Below are 7,500 nucleotides of genomic sequence, written 5' to 3'. Positions count from 1 at the left end.
GGTATATGAGGAGGCAACCTGGGAGTGAATGGGGCAGGGTGGGTACAGGGGAGACAGGCTGGGAGGTGGCAAAGTAGGGTAGGGGTGATGAGGCAGGAGGGGTGTGGTGAAACAGAACGGGGAAGGTGAGGCAGGCTCAGGTTAACGAGGCAGGATGAGGACTTGGGGGCTGGCTTCTAATATTGTTGTAAAGTTCAGTAACCCTGTCTCTCATACCGGTCCACTTAAGGATCATATTGTGACAAGCACTAGACGATATATTAATAGATGTCGTATATAGATAGATAGATAGATAGATAGTTTGTGTGTGTGTGTGTGTGTGTGTGTGTGTGTGTGTGTGTGTGTGTGTGTGTGTGTGTGAACCGAACTCTACCAATAATCTGATCCCATACTTACGATTAAATTGCATATAATTAAACAGTCCTACTACACATGAGGGTGAATAATCAGAATTCTACATCACCCCAACAAATGTAATGGCTCACTATTGTTTACTACATAACAAGGACAACTAAAGTAAACAGTAATGGTACTGTAGCAAAACCCGGGTTCACAGAGCGTAATTTCAGCCATCCACCCACCATTATGCCTGAAAAACGTGTAAAACTTTGTTCGGATGTGAATTACAACACTTGTCAAAATACCCGTGATTGCAGCTTTCCCGCCGCACCACGGTTTACGCTTTGTGTTACTCGTAAAACAAAGCATTTGGTGTATATGTTGGAAAACCGTATACTAAATGTGCATCATTTTATTTAGACAATATGGAAAAATATGCGTATTCAACGGAAAACTTAACATTTGCCGTCTTTTATGACAATATTACCGTGGGGAATGAAAGGATTAATCGTCATCATTAATCCCACCTTGCCGCATATAAAAAGAAGCGAAGGGGACCGAGGCTAGACTACTCTTTCCCGACATTTAAGGCATCGGTGACCAGCCTCGCAGCCCTGAGTGGCATTACGTGCGCAATCAACGCCAACCACCCCTCAGATGGAACCCATAAAGGCTCCAGCTGGTTGTAACGCCCTCGCTCACCTGACCACTTGGTGTCATTTGGTTATATGGCTACCACTCAGAGTAATATATGATTTCCTGGGACGAAGGAAGCCAATTTGTTTGTCACTCAGTGTAATGTTACCTAGGAAGAGAGAGAGAGAGAGAGAGAGAGAGAGAGAGAGAGAGAGAGAGAGAAAGAGAGAGAGAGAGAGAGAGAGAGAGTGAGTTGATGATGTGTTTCCCCAAGTAGGACAATGGCTGTGAATTAGTCAAACACAGGTCTTTCCCTACGCGAGTGAGAGAAGGAAGTAGTGAGGGAGCTGCTTGCACAGTATGGATGTGTGAAGCCAGGTGCGCAAGGAGGCACAGTGCTGCCGTGGTGTCAGGTAGGGTTCCCAGGTAAACCACTACACCTCTCGCATCACCGCATGGTTGACCTGGATAAAACTGTACAGGCCGCGAAAGAGCTTGTATGAATAGTCAGCGAGGGCAGTAATATGGAGGAAATCGCCCTACCAGTGCCATGAGTGGCAGGTGACACTGTGTACTGAATGCATCGTTAATCACCACACTGAGGTGAGGCACTAGCCACTGGCGAGCGGGAAGGTGCAGTGTAAATATAGAGAGACTATTCTACATAAGAATTTAGGATACAAGGGAAGGTATGGGTATGAGAAAACGAGGTCATGTGAGAGGAAAAATGGCCTCGCAATACAAGAGCAAATACGTGTATTTTTTTTTTTTTTAAGAACAGAGGAAGGAAAAACAAATGAACAGAAAAACAATCCATACCCCAGATTACGGGTGTTCTCTATTCATAAAATATCTGTAAGAGTTGGACTTGAACATCTGTAGGTTGAAGTTTAGGGGGGAAACAACTCCGGGGTAATACAGCGAAATATATGTGGAAGCAGCTTTTGTTGTGATAATAAACTTATAATAATTTTGTGCAGTTCCTGTAGTGCGATAAGGACATAGCCGAGTCTGCGACTTTTCTGCCTTTGAATTCAGAATATAAAGACTCGTACAGGTGTAAGGATAAGAGCTCAGGTGACAATGTAAGTGACCTCGCAAGACAAGTACAAATAAGTGTTACGATGACCAACAACTAATATACAGTATTTGTGATAGGGATGTGCTGAACTAAGAAACTAACTAAATAAGTACTTTATAAATTAAGGAAACTATGGGTGTAAGAAAAGAAGATTTCAGGGATAACTAAAGTCTATCTATCTATCTATTGCCAGACGCTCCAATCCCGTAAAGGGTGGCCACAAACAAATCGCCTCCATGTCGTCCTGCCCACAGCCTTTTCACTGCTCTGCTTCCAGCTCACACACCCCTCTCTCAAATATCTCTCCACTCCACAGAAAATGTACTCACACAAAAGTTAAGGTGATCTGCCGCAGCAAGTAATGTGTAAACTTTCGAATTTCTTTCCTCTCTCTCATCCCACTTACCACAATGCAGTGTTACTCTAGAAAAGCTGAAAGAGCTGGGGAATAAACTGAGCCTGCCACACGTACATGATGCTTCATTCTTGTGGCAGTGGCAGGCACCGGTGGAGAGGAGTGTCAAGGTCAAGTTGGACAAGAGGGAGTATGAGCAAGTGCTGGCAGGGAATCCCTGTCTCGGCGAGGCAGGCGCTTGGCAATCTGCGTGCCATAAGCAGACTTCCTCGCGCATAAGGACAGCCTAGTGGGATCCCAAAAGTTACCACTAACCACCATCTCTCACCTTCACAATGCCTCCACCTAGAAACCCGGGAACACCTGAGATTATGAGAAAAAGAACTGATGAGTATTATGACCTCTGAAAGTTCTTGGTGCAGTAGTTACGGATCTACGATTTGTTGAAAACAGGCTACTTTTGAAGATGGGAAAAAAAAAAAAAAAAAACGCATACCGGAAGGGCTAAGCACGCTAGACTCCCAAGTTTGAGGGGTTAATACGGCATATTAATGCGGCAATAAATAAATAAATAAATAAGTAAATATGGTGATGATTTAAAGTAAAGAACCGTACAGTAACTAAATAAGACTAATACAGAAATGGACAGGAGAAAGACCATAGGAAGGGAACTAATTAGATGAGAGATGAAGTTGAAAATTGTATGTAAACAGATTAAAACATATATATATATATATATATATATATATATATATATATATATATATATATATATATATATATACAGAGAGAGAGAGAGAGAGAGAGAGAGAGAGAGAGAGGTGGTTACGTAGGTGGGTGTACATGGAGTGGGTTGTCATGCTGGTTGACAAATGATATAGGATAAATGCATGTAAACAGATTAAAACATAGAGAGAGAGAGAGAGAGAGAGAGAGAGAGAGAGAGAGAGAGAACAGCATCCCTCCATCTGACTTATCAGATGGCCCTACATGTTAACTTAAGGCACATTCCGGGAAACTGGCTCTTCCCTGCATAAGGTAGGGGTTTTGCTCTCTCTCTCTCTCTCTCTCTCTCTCTCTCTCTCTCTCTCTCTCTCTCTCTCTCTCTCTCTCTCGATTTATGAATTATTCCATAACAGGTAATGTGCAGGAAATCTGTATGGCACTATTTTTTTTATTATTATTTAGGCTGTCTTGGCAACATTTGGAACTAAGGGACAATCAGCTCTAACAGACTGCCCTTCCCCCCAGTGCGTCCATCAGAGAGAGGGTTTACTGCAATATCTGGTGAACTGATACAGAAAGAAGGCTACTGTCTAATCAGATTTGATTTTCAGCAGCATTCTTTTTCTCATCCTACTTGGGCTCATATACAAATGCATAATAGACACACAGAGAAACAGAGGTGGATAAACAGAAGGCATAACGCTTAGCAATCAATAAATTAGAAAGTAGTAGCGCACCTCAGTTTAGCAGCTTTCACAGCACTGGGACTTGTTAACTTCTGGTCTAGAGTCAAGAAATATTATTCTGGAGCTCTGGAAGAATTTTATATATATATATATATATATATATATATATATATATATATATATATATATATATATATATATATATATATATATATTGTTACGGAACAGAGAAAGATAATGTACACTTTAAGTGAGAATACTAATAATCACTACTGTCCCGTAAAGTTCCAGGTTCAAAACAAAAGAGTTAGGTAAGATTACAAGTTAAAGTTTAATGCTCAAACTAACAGCAAAACATTCAGGACTCATAAGGATAATGTAATGGCAAATAAACAGGTTAAATATATGGTTAACTGCAATAGCCTCTATTAACACGAAATTAGCAAGAGTAAATTTATCTAAGTCAGCCCTGATAAAATGAGATACCAGATAATACTCAGTGAATGCCAGATAATTTATTACTGATACAAACTATTATCAAAAATGACTGACAAAACCCAACATCAATCAAAAACCCCACTAGGCCCAAGAATCAACCCCATGCTACACAGTACAAGAAAAAATACAACAACAGTTATACTCAAATTACACACAGCTGCTAGATGTTTGGAGATTTCTTGAGCACTCACAATAATAATAACTGTACAGGGGAGGACAGAGATGTGAACAAAATGAGGAGCAGATGTAAGTCGCAATGATGCAGAGACTGAGCTCATTATATAGGGGCCAGGAGAGCTTGATACAACTTGTAAGAAGGACGCGCAAATGAAGCCATGGGGACAAAGAGCTGAAAATCCCGCTCTGAATAACAGAGAGAACGACTTACTCTACTATAACGGTAGAAGGGGGGGACTGAGGCAGAACACGCTCGTGATCAAACATGCAGCAACTGTGCGTTAAAATTACACAAAGGATGATGAAATCATAGGCTATGTAACACCTCCCCACAAAGAAAAAAGAAATTTACAAAGGAAATTTCTTATTACTCTAAAACAATCTGTATATGGCATTACAGAACATGCAAAAGTCTTTCCTAATGTTACAAAACATGAGATCTCCCTAGCACGTTCAGTCATAGGTACTTTTTTTTTTTTTTTTTTTTTTTTTTTTTTATGTGTCCGACTCTGGGCAAAGGCTTCAGGGCCAATATCTTGGGGGCAGTAGCCTATCCCAAGGCCCAGTAGTCCTCCTACACCTCCACATGTCACCACTTCGGCGCTAACACCCACCGTCCATATTGAATACATGCTAGGGCTGTCTCATACAGGACTGGTGTATTGGTATTAGCGGGGGTATTTTTACGACATGTCGGCGGGTCATCTGGTAGATGAGGAAAGTCTGCTTTTTTTATGAAATTCAAATCCTTAAACTGTCCCCTGCCCCAGCCAGGATTCGAACCTGCCAGTATCCCTTTAACAAATCAAACTTACTTATGTACCTAGCCTTTCCGATCTTGTCTATGCAATCTTCCACACAAGGGAGAGGGTAAGTGTCTGTTTTGGTTATCTGATTAACACGTCTGTAGTCAATGCAAAGCCGCTGTGACCCACCTGGCTTAGGGACCAGAGTGACAGGAGAACTCCACTCGCTCTGACAGGGCTCAATCATGTTGTGGTCCAACAGGTAGCCAAGCTCCTTCTGGATGAGAGGAACTTTTACTGGATTCACACGGTAAGGAGGCAATTTAATTGGCTTTGCGTCTCCAACATCGACATCATGCATCAACACAGTGGTTCTTCCTGGAGTAGCACGGAACACTGGCGGGTACTCCTGCAGTAATGCCGAAAACTCCTGCCTTTCCTTGGGAGGTAGATGAGAAAGCTTAGTCTGGAGATCATTCATGATATCAGGATTCTTCCCCAAATTATCACTCAGGCTCATACTGCATGGGAGAGCTTCACTTGCAGACTCGGGTGGAACAGCTACAGTGCAGACTGGATTATTTTCGTCCCGCCTGTGATATAACTTTATCATGTTGATGTGACATAGTTGCTTGTTCTTTCTACGATCTGGTGTGGCGATGACATAGTTGACATCACTGAGTCTCTTCTCCACGAAATAAGGGCCACTAAACTTGGCTTGAAGAGGTTGCCCATGAACTGGTAGCAGAGTCAAAACCTGATCTGGCTGAAAGTGGCGTTACCTGGACTTCTTATCATACCAAGTCTTCATCTTCTCCTGAGCAGTTCCTAAATTCTCTCTCGCCAGCTGTAAAGCAGTGGACAGCCGTTCTTTGAACTTCATCACATACTCCAGCAGGTTGACGTCATCTTCCTCCGACAGCCAGCATTCCTTGAGTAACTTAAGGGGTCCTCTTACTTCATGGCCAAACAGTAGTTCAAAAGGTGAGAAGCCCAGTGATTCATTTGGAGATTCTCTTGCGGCAAACACAACGAATGGAAGACCTTTATCCCAGTCTTTCTGATGTTCCAAACAGTATTTCTTGAGCATTGATTTGAGTGTTTGATGATATCTCTCCAACGCTCCTTGGGTCTGGGGATGGTAAGCTGAAGACGTGATCTGGGTGATGCCCAACTCTTTCAGAGACTGCTTGAAAACATTTGACATGAAATTATTTCTTCAGTCTGACTGTACCTCCTTGGGCAGACCAAACTTTGTGAAGAACCCTAGCATTTCCTTAACCACGTTCTTTGCTGAGATATTTCTAAGTGGAATGGCTTCAGGATAACGAGTAGCCATATCAATCAGGGTCAACACATAAGAAAATCCTGAAGAAGTCTTAGGAAGAGGGCCCACAATATCCACCAACACACGGGTGAAAGGCGCCTCAAAAGGAGGAATGGGAACTAGAGGTGCAACCTTTTCGGTCTGATTACACTTCCCCACAACTTGACAGGTGTGACAAGACTTACAATACCAGGAAACATCCCTGAAGATACCTGGCCAGTAGAAGTGTTTCAAAATGCGTGCCACAGTCTTCCTCACTCCAAGGTGTCCTGCCAAACTGGAATCATGAGCCACTCTAATGATATCCTGCCTACAAACACGAGGGATGACAACTTGATGTACAACCTCCCATTCACAGTCGGCTGATGCTGTTGGGGGTCTCCACTTCCTCATAAGTACTCCTGACTTTACATAATAACAAGTAGAAGCACCGGCTGACTCTTCTTCACTGTAAGCAGAGTTAGCTAGACCTTTCAACTCAGGGTCAGCAACCTGCAACTCAACCAACTCTTGACGAGACAAATTATCAACACTACGGGGTACTGCCTCATCCGGTGAGTGGTCCAAATTAGCAAGAAAAGTGTCAGCTAGGATAACATCATCATCATCATTATCCTCTAAATCACCAGTAACTTTAGACTTAGCCCTAGTGACAGCACATGCAGGGAACACATCAGGGACATCACAATCATGGGTCGCAGCCACTGGCTCACCAGACAACTGAGGAGCTGGACACACTTGACTTCCACCAATATCATTTCCAAGTAAGAAAGTTACACCTGACATTGGGAGTGTCTCAACCAACCCAACCATAACGGAACCATTAACAAAACCAGACTCTAAATTCACTCTGCACAGAGGGACAGAGAAGTAATTATTCCCTACACCTTGTAAGATTACAGTTTCATCAGAGGAATTAACATTAGAGC

Source organism: Coenobita brevimanus, chromosome 6 (assembly GCF_032717465.1).
Source record: "Coenobita brevimanus isolate Jiangsu-jjx chromosome 6, ASM3271746v2, whole genome shotgun sequence".
In the NCBI taxonomy this organism is placed as follows: Eukaryota; Metazoa; Arthropoda; class Malacostraca; order Decapoda; family Coenobitidae; genus Coenobita; species Coenobita brevimanus.
This window is presented reverse-complemented; position numbering follows the sequence as displayed.